Below are 14,210 nucleotides of genomic sequence, written 5' to 3'. Positions count from 1 at the left end.
CAATTAGTAAGGAAATTAATGATGATGATCATGAAACTTCAGATCAAGTTGCTACCGAACCTCATAGGTCTTCCAGAGTAAGATCCTCACTAGAGTCGTATGGTAATCCTGTTCCGGAAGTCATGTTACTAGACCATGATGAACCTACGAACTATGAGGAAGCGATGATGAGCCCAGGTTCCGCGAAATGGCTTGAGGCCATGAAATCTGAGATGGGATCCATGTATGAGAACAAAGTGTGGACTTTGGTGGAATAGCCCGATGATCGGCAAGCCATATTGTTTAAATGGATCTTCAAGAGGAAGACAGACGCTGATAGTAGTGTTACTATCTACAAAGGTCGACTTGTCGCAAAAGGTTTTTCGACAAGTTCAAGGTGTTGAATACGATGAGATTTTCTCACTCGTATCGATGCGTAAGTCTGCCCGAATCATGTTAGCAATTGCCACATTTATGAAATCTGGCAAATGGATGTCAAAACTGCATTCCTTAATGGATTTATTAAAGAAGAGTTGTATATGATACAACCGGAAGGTTTTGTCAATCCTAAAGGTGCTAACAAAGTGTGCAAGCTCCAGTGATCCATCCATGGACTGGTGCAAGCATCTCGGAGTTGGAATATACGCTTTGATGAGTTGATCAAAGCATATAGTTTTATACGGACTTGTGGTGAAGCATGTATTTACAGGAAAGTGAGTGGGAGCACTACAGCCTTTCTCATAAGTATATGTGAATGACATATTGTTGATCAGAAATAATGTAGAATTTTCTGGAAAAGCATAAAGGAGTGTTTGAAAGGAGTTTTTCAAAGAAAGACCTCAGTAAAGCTGCTTACACATTGAGCATCAAGATCTATAGAGATAGATCAAGACGCTTGATAGGATTTTTCAATGAGTACATACCTTGATAAGATTTTTAAGTAGTTCAAAATAGAACAGTCAAAGAAGGAGTTCTTGCCTGGTTGCAAGGTGTGAAGTTGAGTAAGACTCAAAACCCGACCATGGCAGAAAATAGAAAGAGAATGAAAAGTCATTCCCTATGCCTCAGTCATAGGTTCTATAAATTATGCTATGTTGTGTACCAGACCTATCGTGTACCTCACCAGGAGTTTGGCAAGAGGGTACAATAGTGATCTAGGAGTAGATCAATGGATAGAGGTCAAAATTATCCTTAGTGTAGGACTAAGGAAATATTTCTCGATTATGGAAGTGATAAAAGAGCTCGTCATAAAGAGTTCCGTCGATGTAAGCTTTTAACCGATCCAGATAAATCTAAATCTCAATCTGTATACATATTGAAAGTGGGAGCAATTAGCTAGAGCAGCTCTATGCAGAGCATTGTAGACATAGAATATTCGCAAAATACATACGGCTCTGTATGTGACAGACCCGTTGACTAAACTTCTCTCACGAGCAAAACATGATCATACCTTAGTACTCTTTGGGTGTTAATCAGATAGCGATGTGAACTAGATTATTGACTCTAGTAAACCCTTCGAGTGTTGGTCACATGACGATGTGAAATATGGGTGTTAACCACATAAAGATGTGGATATTGATGTTAAATCACATGGTGATGTGAACTAGATTATTGACTCTAGTGCAAGTGGGAGACTGAAGGAAATATGCCCTAGAGGCAATAATAAAGTTGTTATTTATATTTCCTTATATAATGATAAATGTTTATTATTCATGCTAGAATTGTATTAACCAGAAACTTAATACATGTGTGAATACATAGATAAACATAGTGTCACTAGTATGCCTCTACTTGACTAGCTCGTTAATCAAAGATGGTTAAGTTTCCTGACCATAGACATGAGTTGTCATTTGATCAACGGGATCACATCATTAGGAGAATGATGTAATTGACTTGACCCATTCCGTTAGCTTAGCATTTGATCGTTTAGTATGTTGTTATTGCTTTCTTCATGACTTATACATGTTCCTATGACTATGAGATTATGCAACTCCCGTTTACCGGAGGAACACTTTGTGTGCTACCAAACGTCACAACGTAACTAGGTGATTCTAAAGGTGCTCTGCAGGTGTCTCCGAAGGTACTTATTGGGTTGGCGTATTTCAAGATTAGGATTTGTCACTCCGATTGTCGGAGAGGTATCTCTGGGCCCTCTCGGTAATGCACATCACTATCAGCCTTGCAAGCAATGTAGCTAATTAGTTAGTTACGGGATGACGCATTACATAACGAGTAAAGAGACTTGCCGGTAACGAGATTGAACTAGGTATTGAGATACCGACGATCGAATCTCGGGCAAGTAACATACCGATGACAAAGGGAACAATGTATGTTGCTATGCGGTTTGACCGATAAAGATCTTCGTAGAATATTTGGGAGCCAATATGAGCATCCAGGTTCTGCTATTGGTTATTGACCGGAGACGTGTCTCGGTCATGTCTACATAGTTCTCGAACCCGTAGGGTCCGCACGCTTAAAGTTCGATGACGGTTATATTATGAGTTCATGTGTTTTGATGTACCGAAGGTAGTTTGGAGTCCCGGATGAGATCGGGGACATGACAAGGAGTCTCGAAATGGTCGAGACGTAAAGATTGATATATTGGACGACTATATTCGAATATCGGAAAGGTTCCGAGTGATTCGGTTATTTTTCGGAGTACCGGTGAGTTACGGGAATTCGCCGGGGAGTAGATGTGCCTTATTGGGCTTTAGGGGAAAGAGAGAGGGGAGGCTGCGCCCCCCCCCCCCAAGGCCTAGTCCAAATTGGACTAGGGGGAGGGGCGGCGCCCCCTCCTTCCTTCTCTTCTCTTTTCCCTTTCCTTCTCTCCTACTCCTACTACTTGGAAGGGCTCCTAGTTCTACTAGGAAAGGGGGAATCCTACTCCTAGTGCGAGTAGGACTCCCCTAAGGCGTGCCATAGAGAGGGCTGGCCCTCCCCCTCCTCCACTCCTTTATATACGGGGAGAGGGGCACCCCTTGGAGACACAACAATTGATCCCTTGGATCTCTTAGCCGTGTGCGGTGCCCCCTCCACCATAGTCCACCTCGATAATATCGTAGCGGTTCTTAGGCAAAGCCCAGCGTCGGTAGAACATCATCATCGTCACCACACCGTCATGCTGACGGAACTCTCCCTCAACACTCGGCTGGATCGGAGTTCGAGGGACGTCATCGAGCTGAACGTGTGCAAGAACTCGGAGGTGTCATGCTTTCGGTGCTTGACCGGTCGGGCCGTGAAGACGTACGACTACATCAACCGTGTTGTGCTAACGCTTCCGCTTTCGGTCTACGAGGGTACGTGGACAACACTCTCCCCTCTCGTTGCTATGCATCACCATGATCTTGCGTGTGCGTAGGAAATTTTTTGAAATTACTGCGTTCCCCAACAATTGATTGGCTAGATACAATGCATCACTGATAAAAAGGCGTTGGTTTGGTGTGAAGAATATTTTTAGATATCTTTTGGGCACCGTAGATCTTGGTTTGTTCTATAGATCAAGATATGACCATGGTTGGATATTGTGATGCTGGGTATATATTAGATCCCCATAATCCTAGATCACATACTGATTTTTGTCTCCTCAAATGAAGGTGTGACCTTCTCTGGGAAGTCGAGAAGACATATTTTAGTGGCTGCATCCACTAATCATTCTGAAATCGTTGATTTGTATGAAGCATCACATGAATGTATGTGACTTCACAGAATGATGAACTTTGTTGAAAGTTCAAGTGGGATTTGTTGGTAGGAACCACCCACCATTATCTATGAAGATAATGTTTTGTTTGTATTACGCAGATGTAGACAGGTTACAAAGAGCAACACTAGAATGTGTATGGCTCTAAAAGTATTTTATTCACCATGAGTTAAAGAAAGGTGGAAGACAAATATCTTGCAAATGAAGTCATGTGATAACTTTGATGATTTATTCACAAAGTCTTTACCAAGTTCTTCATTCCAGAAATAAGCTAATAGAATTGGTATGAGATGACTTTGTTATTTGCAAGGTTCAGGGGGAGTGCACTCCTGAACGATAACTTGTTCGAGATCTTTGGATCTTTTGTATTGCACTCTTTTACTTTATGAGTTTTTCCTGAATTGTTTCTCATGAAAGGTTTTTAATGAGGCAATAGTAATACAAGCATTGTGATATGTCATTTTCTCCTTATTTTCCCACTGGGTTTTGCAAGGAGTTTTTCATGGCATATTGCGCATATCTCCTCATATTTTCCCCGCAGGGTTTTTGGAGAGTTTTTCAAGGATGATCATTCACAAGGACAAGGGAGGATTAGGGGGAGTGTTAGAATGTAATTAATAATGTTATTAAGGATATAACCCCTTGCATAACTGCACGTGTGTTGCCAATCTGGCAACAGTCATGACGGTTCCCTCGTTCCCCATCGAGTGGATGTGCCCCTCCACTTGCGTCCCCTCCAGTTGTATATAAGGATTGATCATCAATGAAATTGACACCGGTTGGATTCTTTTACATCTCTCGTTTTTACTCATATCAAAAACATCTAAAAATGGAACCCTCCCGCCGGTAAGGGTCGGGATGCACCGCACCCCCATGGTCCTAGGCCATAGGAGACAAGGCGGACCAGCGCCGCCGCCGCCGGGAGGCACAAACCATGTACACATGATTTTTTTGTAGAATATTGGAACAGGGGAAACGCTTGCTTCGAACTTCAAACATGAATTTGGATTGGAAGTGTATAGTTATAATGGGAAACACTCACTAGGAAGATGAATTTGTTAGACATTAAAACTAATGCTTCCAACTTCCTCTAAAATGGCTTGAGAGCAAATTGACAACTACTCAATAATATTCTAATTTGGATCATAGAGCTATAATTTGGATCTCAATCCTATAGTTAGCACTTTTTTCATCAAGTTTGGATTGCTTACCACGTGTGCCAAGGGGGCACTGAGAGCTAGCCGGGTGGGCACCCACACCCTAGGCGCCCTGTAGGCACCCTGGGCCTCCCATTGGCCCAAGTCTAGGCCCTAGGTCCCTTGTATGTTGCAAACCTTTCCCTCATACTTTGTTTTTAGTTCTGTCTAACACTCTCCTGCACAAAAAAATATCACCATATAAGTTTTATGGAAAAAATGTTGTTCTTGATTAGTTTAATTCAATGGAGCACGTCTTGAGTTCGGGAGTTAATAATAAAAAGTTGAAAAAAGTAGAAATTTTTTAGACGTATCACATCCTCAAAGCTTTTTACAGCATATTTTTTGGTAGCACTTATTTTGGTGGTCATCTCGGCGAGACAGCCAACTCCTGTATCAGCTCACTTCTGATGGCATTGTTTGGAAGTATTACTCTTGTCCTTGTAACCTGACTTTGATGCTACAAATTTCTTCATTCTTAGTTTCCATTCCTATATCTGGTTTTAACTTTCTTTTTCTACAATAATCATCTTTGCTTCCACCTGTCCCTTTCATATTTGTGTTCTCATGATCTACGACATAGAAATTAACATACACCAATTAATTATGTTTCTACTTGCTAAGACTAACCGTTACAAAATAAAAATGGTCATCATAGATTACAATCTTCACTTGTTCCTTTTCAATACTTTCTCCTATGTATGACAGAGTACTTATAATCTCTGGATTCAATGTGCAACAATATACCTATGGAAGAGGAAGTAGGAGCAGTTCCTTCAAGTTGATCAAGAACGTTGATGCCGGTCCATGAGTGGGAAAATTCTATCGATGGTGATCTATTTTCATGTGATCCACGAGCCTACAATTTCCATCGGGTTAGGTAGGTAGGATTAAGGTTTAGGGTTTATGGATGTGATCAAAAAGTAGATTTTGGCGGCAAGCATGTTAATACGCGGGAGAAAAATAGTTCTATTGATTTTTCGTAGCTTAGTTGTAATTAGATAGATATTATGTGTTTTATTGAGTGGTGGGGCCTACCAGGACAGGAGTTGGCCACCAGTTGGCTATCCAGGATAGTGTCGACGTGGCTCCTAGTCGGAGAGCCCGACAATAATGGTTAATCAACTTGTATTTAAGGGTAGATTTTAAAAACTTTATTTTGTGTCACATAGTCCTTTTTGCGAAAAGGATCAGATCTATTATTATAAAAGTTCACTGGAAGTAAAAAGCATCTCAAACATAATAAAAACATTAGCATCTCCTTAGTGGCAAATAACTGTAATTAGTTTTCCAAGAGATTATTATTTGCCAAGTGTTTTTTCATCAGCACTCGACACATGCAAGGATTTTCTGAGTGTCAAGTGTTTTGCCTGCACTCAGTCTAGGAGGGCCTTTGTTGAGGGTCCGATAAAAAACACACGGCAAAGGACTATGCACTCAACAAACTCATCAATTTCACTATTGTTGTGTGAATATTTTTTATACACCTAAATATTTTATTCAGCACACATAAACAATTTATTTGACAATAGTTAACATTTCCATGGATGATAAAACATATTAGTGTTATTTTTACAGTGGTCTTTCGGAAAAAATAAAAAAACACAATTAAATGGGCCGTCGACCCTTTTACTCTAACAAGGATGTCACTCCGTCCTTAAGTTGATGGATTTGGACCTAGTTGACTCTTGAGAAAGTTATCGGTTTTAGAGGCACACACACCTTTTTGAAATTTGAGGTACAAGAAGAAACCTTTAGAGAAATTTGTGAACCAAGGCATATACTCTCGCCATGCAAAAGATGTAATCCTTCCACTTCATTTTGTTAAGCTCATCTCCAGGATATCATGTCCAACCCTCGCAAAGAAAATTATTGTAGAGTTTTCCAAAAAAAATGCAAAGTGACCATTTGATTTGCATCTTTAGGAGTCCCAGTATTACATTGTATACCTTACCTAAAACCTACCACCTAAGAGAAAAATTGACGTGTCACTCTATTTAACTAGATGAAGCTCCGCCCGTTGATGCGGTAACTTTGCTAAAATAAATGAAAAAATACTTGCTAAAAATAACTAAATTTAATGCAAAGAAAATATAATCTTGAAAATGAAGAAAAACAATGGAGTGTCTAAAAATAGAAAAAAATTGAATTGCAGTTAAAAATGTCATTTCTAACAAAAAATGTGAAGGATGACTAGCATGCATGTATGATTTGCAACATTACATGCATAGAATAATGCAAAACTAATTGTAATTTATAACTTAAATGCATGACCCGCTTATGTGGCAGACTTAAATGCATACACTACTAGGAAAAGGGTTATAGTTAATATGGACATTAATGGCGCACCACATATGTGGTGCGCCACTGCTATATAGCAGTGGCACACCATGTGTAGGTACGCCGTTAGTGCCCATATCACCAATGGCGCACCACACCTACGGTGCGTCACTACTAACAACCTTTTTTATTTTTTTCCAAAACTAGTAATGACGCACCAGGGTTTAGTGCGCCATTATTAGTTTTAACTAGTAGTGGCGCACCACACACTCTGTGCGCCACTACTAACAATTTTTTTTTCTTTTTTTTTCAAAACTAGTAATGGCGCATCAGGGTATAGTGAAGAGTGGACGTCCTGCACGCAGCGACAGCTGATCGCAGTTATCCAACCGCACGCCAGGCGAAGTGATGCGCGCATTAAGAAATGCTAGAAGCGACAAAAGGCAACATACATCATTATATACAAATGAATACCGTGGACACGTTGGCTAGGTGGGCTCGCGCCGAGCAGTAGACACAAGGACTAGCCGGCGTGTGCGCCTGCATATGTGGAGGTTGGCTTTACCACTCCCTCGTGTGGAAGCTAGCTTCCTAGCACGGTTTTTGGCCGACTTTGTTGACTTCTCGGCTATCTGCATGGGCGTCAGTGCACGGCTCGCTCTGCATGAAGCAATAATTGATGCATGGGCACCGCATGGCTGCTTTTGGCTTAACAAAACGTGAATTAAATTTCCATTGAAAGTTAATTCCCCATGGGGTTACAAATCGTCCCCCGGACCAATGAAACAACAAGCACGACATATGTTCCGAACTAAAATCACGGTTTATTCTCCGCCTCGTCCGCCTTGATGAGTTCATCTCTCTTCTTCATTACCTGGCCCCGGCGTACCTGGCCGCCTGCTGCCTTGAACAACACTAGCAAGAGCATGAACAGACACATCATATCTCCTTCATAGCACAACCCATCCCGAAAAATGACGTTGCTCCGCCTCCGGCCTCCTCGATGAGTGGGTTGATGATGCCAACTCCGGTGATGAAGTAGGCTTACTCGTCATCCACAGCCAAAAATCACACGGTCTACCAGCCTGCCAGAAAAGCACGCATATCAAATCTGGATGATGAACGCCTTGGAAACTGACCAACTGGACGAATGGATGTTCAGTGCAACTTTACTGCCTGGTTCGAGCTTTTGTAGAACCGGATCCAACTTGTCCTGATCCCGTGGCACCTTGGGCACAAGATCAATGGCAGCGGTGGTGGTGGTGGACTGGTGGTGTAGCCCGGAGACAACGAGCAGAGGACAAACTCTGGGACATGTCGAAACAACTCTACTGAATGAGAAAACGGTCAGAGAAAACGGTCAGTGACACAGTCAAGGCTGTCCAACGACGTGTGCGTGTGATCAATCCCTCCCGCCTGCTCCACCTTGTGTCAGGTGTGCTGTCAGAATGGTCTGACTGAACACGCATATACGTTGCAAACCGGAAGCCATTGCCCCACTATACTCTAATTAGCACGCCATCCTGATGCGAATCGCGAAGGACTGCGCGCCGTAGATGCCGCGCGTGCAGATGCCACTGCGTGCAGCGATGCACTTCTCGGGTATAGTGCGACATTACTAGTTCAAACTAGTAACGGCGCACCCCAAACACGGTGCGCTACTACTAACAATTATTTTTTTTATTTATTTTTTTACAAAACTAGTAATGGCGCACCACATAATAGGTGCGTCATTAGTAACCAGGGTTAGTAATGGCGCATTTTAAGGTGATGCGTCATTGGTAATCTGAGAGCAGTTAGATATTTTGGACAGCCACCTACCACACTCACTTTCCCCACTTCATTTTCTCCACCTCCTCCTCCAAGCTTGTCTCGGGTGCCTCCTCCTCACCTCATTTGCACCATAGACTCACCCAAATTAAGTGGTTAAATTTCCTTTTTTTATAGGTAAGTAAGGGGAAAGCTTTCTTTATGTTGTAGATCTACTTTTTCTTCCTCCAACAACATGCACATGCACTTTTTATGGCCTAGATCTACGTATGTTTGTGGTGTTGCATATATTTGTGTTTGCAGGTACTGGTATTTGAATTACGATAGTTGCCAATATTTTGCCGGAATTTTGATTCATTTCTGTTTCGGCGAGAATTTGGCACTATGCATTCTTCTTGGTCCTATTTTTAGGCAAACTCATGCCAAAAAAAAATCATTCTAAAATATCGTTTTGCTCTACCCCACAGGCAACCATGGTCCGCACGATGACCGAAGGCATCGTGAATAGGTTTTTGAGCTCCGCGAAGACCGAGATGCTTCAAAAGAGCGAGATGGAGATAAGATGTCCGTGTCGAAGATGCAAGGTGAAGAGCCTTATGGACCCGGATTCTGTACAGGTGCGGGACCACCTGCTCTTGCGTGGTTTCATGGATGGCTATCGGTGGCAAGGTGATGAAGATGATTATGAAGTCGTCCATGGGGGCAGGGCAAGAAATGAGGAAGGACGGCAAGACAACCACGGTGAGGGCGGGTGAGAAGACGAAGAATCTCCAAGACATGATCACGAAGTAGATGCGGTACATAGTCATCATGTAGAAGATGCCGGACATGATGATGAGGAAGATGCCGGAGCAGACGAAGGGCATGATCATGAAGATGAAGATGCCAGAGCAGATGACGATGGACCATCGATGGGCTGGGTGCAGGACCCCCATATTCAAGAGCTACTTCTCAAGTAGACGGATAACGCAAGAGCTGCCGCCCGAGAGAAAGCCAAACTGGATCAAGTGGAGATAGACGCGGTTACTCCATTGTATGAAGGATGTAGGCCCGAGGATACCCGCTTGAAAGTAACGCTCATGGCTCTGGAGATGAAGGTAAAACACAAAATGACCGACGCATGCTTCAATGAGAACATGTCATTCTGGCACGAACGTCTTCCCAAGGGGAACAAGTGCCCGACCAGTTTCGAGGAGGCGCGGAAAATTGTGTGTCCTCTAGATTTACCGCACGTGAAATACCATGTGTGCATGAACAATTGCATCATTTATCGGGACGAGCACGCGGAGTCTACCATATGTCCGGTGTGCGGCGTCACTCGATACAAGAAGAGGAAGAAAGCTCCTCGAAAAGTGGTGTGGTACTTTCCGATCACTCCTCGTCTGCAGCGGTATTTCACGGACCCTAAGGTAGCAAAGCTCCTGCGTTGGCACGCGGATAGGGAGGAGAAGAAGCGAGAAGATGACGGAAATGATCCGGAGATAAATAAAAAAGACAAGATGTTGAGTCACCCTAAGGATGCGAGCCAGTGGCAAGCGTTGAACTTCGAACATCCAGAATTTGGGGTCGATCCAAGGAACGATGTGCTGGGCGTGAGCACCGATGGAGTCAATCCGTTTGGCAGCCAGAGAAGCACACATAGCACATGGCCTGTGTTTGTGTGGATGTACAACCTTCCCCCCTGGTTGTGCATGAAGAGGAAGTACATTCACATGAGTATGCTAATTGAAGGGCCGAAACAACCAGGAAATGACATCAATCTGTATCTGGGGCTGCTGGAAGAGGAGCTAGATACGCTGTGGAAAACGCCAGCCAATACGTGGGATGCCATAGAGAAAGAACGACGACGGTGCACGACTATCTCGGTTATGGATATGTCGCGGGGAAGGTGGTCCACGGATTTTCTCGATGTGTCAGGTGCATGGATTACACAACGTGTCGTCAGCTAGATAGAGATCACGGGTCTTTGAAAACCGTGTTCATGGGACATCGAAGGTGGCTTCGCGATGATGACTCATGGAGAAAACGCAAGGATCTGTTCGATGGTGAAACCGAACCCCGAAGACGCCCGCGTACGAGGAGCGGCGAGGAAATAGACGAGTTGTTGAAAAATTGGAAAGAGTGCCCACCGCCGGGAAAGGTGCCAGAGCCGGGAAAGAAGCGAAAGGCACCAGAGCCGCTGCTGAAGGTATGGAAAACGAGGTCTGTTTTATGGGACTTGCCGTACTGGAAGATCCTCTGTGTGCCTCATGATGACCCACAAGTATAGGGGATCTATCGTAGTCCTTTCGATAAGTAAGAGTGTCAAACCCAACGAGGAGCAGAAGGAAATGATAAGCGGTTTTCAGCAAGGTATTCTCTGCAATTACTGAAATAAGTGGTAACAGATAGTTTTGTGGTAAGATAAATTGTAAAGAGCAACAAGTAACAAAAGTAAATAAAGTGCAGCAAGGTAGCTCAATCCTTTTTGTAGCAAAGGACAAGCCTGGACAAACTCTTATAATAGGAAAAGCGCTCCCGAGGACACATGGGAATATCGTCAAGCTAGTTTTCATCACGCTTATATGATTCGTGTTCGGTACTTTGATAATTTGATATGTGGGTGGACCGGTGCTTGGGTACTGCCCTTACTTGGACAAGGATCCCACTTATGATTAACCTTTATTGCAAGCATCCGCAACTACAACAAAACTATTAAGGTAAACCTAACCATAGCATGAAACATGTGGATCCAAATCATCCCCTTACGAAGCAACGCATAAACTAGGGTTTAAGCTTCTGTCACTCTAGCAACCCATCATCTGCTTATTTCTTTCCAATGCCTTCCTTTAGGCCCAAATAATGGTGAAGTGTTATGTAGTCGACATTCACATAACACCACTAGAGGTTAGACAACATAAATCTTATCAAAATATCGAACGAATACCAAATTCACATGACTACTAATAGCAAGACTTCTCCCTTGTCCTCAGGAACAAACGTAACTACTCACAAAGAATATTCATGTTCATAATCAGAGGGGTAATAATGTGCATATAGGATCTGAACATATGATCTTCCACCAAATAAACCAACTAGCATCAACTACAAAGAGTAATCAACACTACTAGCAAACTACTAGCACCAATCCCGGACTTGGAGACAAGAATTGGATACAAGAAATGAACTAGGGTTTGGAGATGAGATGGTGCTGGTGAAGATGTTGATGGAGATTGCCCTCTCCCGATGAGAGGAGCTTTGGTGATGACGATGGTGATGATTTCCCCCTCCTGGAGGGAAGTGTCCCCGGCAGAAAAGCTCCGCCAGAGCCCTAGATTGGTTCCGCCAAGGTTCCGCCTCGTGGCGGTGGAGTCTCGTCCCGAAAGGTTCTCTCTGGCTTTTTTCTCATCGAAAGACTTCATATAGGAGAAGATGGGCGTCGGAGAGCCACCGGTGGCCCACGAGGTAGGGGGCGCGCCCAGGGGGGCGCACCCCACCCTCGTGAACAGGGTGTGGGCCCCCTGGCCTTCATCTTTGGCGACGATTTTTCTTTATTTATTTCAAGGTATTCCGTGGAGTTTCAGGACTTTTGGAGTTGCGCAAAATAGACCTTCATTATTTGCTCCTTTTCCAGCCCAGAATTCCAGCTGTCGGCATTCTCCCTCTTCATGTAAACCTTGTAAAATAAGAGAGAATAGCCATAAGTATCGTGACATAATGTGAAATAACAGCCCATAATGCAATAAATATGATCATAAAAGCATGATGCAAAATGGACGTATCAACTCCCCCAAGCTTAGACCTCGCTTGTCCTCAAGCGAAAAGCCGATAACAATAAATATGTCCTCATGTTTAGAGGTAGAGGCATCGATAAAAATAAAATACAGACATGAAGGCATCATGATTATTTCATAACAGCAACATAAATAGATTTTGTCATATGATTACTCATGTTCAAGTAGTGATCTATTCACAAAGCCAAAGCATGAATCAGAAACATTATTGGGCACTAAAAATTATAATCTTAGTCATTGAAGCAATTGCAATTTATCATAACATCGGAAAGAGTCTATGTCAGAGCTTAAAATCAAGTCCACATACTCAACTATCATTTAGTCCTTCATAATTGCTAGCACTCACGCGATACTTGTGGTTACGGAGTTTTAATAGGACACAGAGAAAGATAGGGGCTTATAGTTTTGCCCCACAACCTTTTACCTCAAGGGTAATGTCAACAATAACAATTCATGCTCCCCCACATCCAATTAGATATGTATATCATACTCTTTCCAACATGCTGAGCTTGCCAAAGGATAAAATAAAAAAGGAATGGTGAGGATCACCGTGACTCTTGGAAGGTAGAGGATAATAATAAAAGATAGGCCCTTCGCAGAGGGAAGCAGAGGTTGTCATGCGCGTTTAGGGTTGATGCACAAAATCTTAATGCAAAAGAATGTCACTTTATATTGCCCCTTGTATGTGAACCTTTATTATGCAGTCCGTCGCTTTTATTGCGTCCACAACAAGTTCGTACAAAGCTTATTTCTCTACATTAATAAGTCATGCATATTTAGCACTAGTAGAAAAGGGGCCAATGGTCCAGGCCGGTCCAGCCCATTAGTCCCGGTTCAATCCAGAACCGGGACCAATGGGGGCATTGGACCCGGTTCGTGAGCCCCAGGGGCCGGCCGGGCCACGTGGGCCATTGGTCCCGGTTCGTCTGGACCTATTGGTCCCGGTTGGTGGGACGAACCGGGACCAATGGCCCTCGCTCCTGGCCCACCACCATTGGTCCCGGTTGGTGGCCTGAACCGGGACCAAAGGACGACCATTAGTCCCGGTCCATTCCACCAACCGGGACTAAAGGGTTGGTCCTCGTTGCGGCCAAAGTTTAGTCCCACCTCGCCAATCGGAGGGGAATCAGACCGGTTTATAAGCCCCTCCTTCTCTGCCTTATTGAGCTCCTCTGAAAATGAAAATAGATGCCCTTATATAGGGAATTTAGGCTAAATTCATACGAATTTCTCTTGAAATTTGTTATGAATTTAATTTGAATTTCCTCTATAAGCGCATCTATGCTCATTTCTGAGTAGCTTTTTATATAGTTTTTTTTCTTTTCTGCTATATTTATTTTTTTCTTTTTATTTTTGAGTTGTAATAAGTCATTAAAAATAAGCATCTATGCTCATTTTTTAGTAAAGTTAATCATAACTATTTTTTCTTCTATTTATTTTTGAATTGTAATAAGTCATTAAAAATAAGCATCTATGCTCATATTTTAGTAAAGTTAATCACAACTATTTTTTCTT

The sequence above is a fragment of the Triticum aestivum genome, chromosome 3B, assembly GCF_018294505.1.
Source record: "Triticum aestivum cultivar Chinese Spring chromosome 3B, IWGSC CS RefSeq v2.1, whole genome shotgun sequence".
Classification (NCBI taxonomy): domain Eukaryota; kingdom Viridiplantae; phylum Streptophyta; class Magnoliopsida; order Poales; family Poaceae; genus Triticum; species Triticum aestivum.
This window is presented reverse-complemented; position numbering follows the sequence as displayed.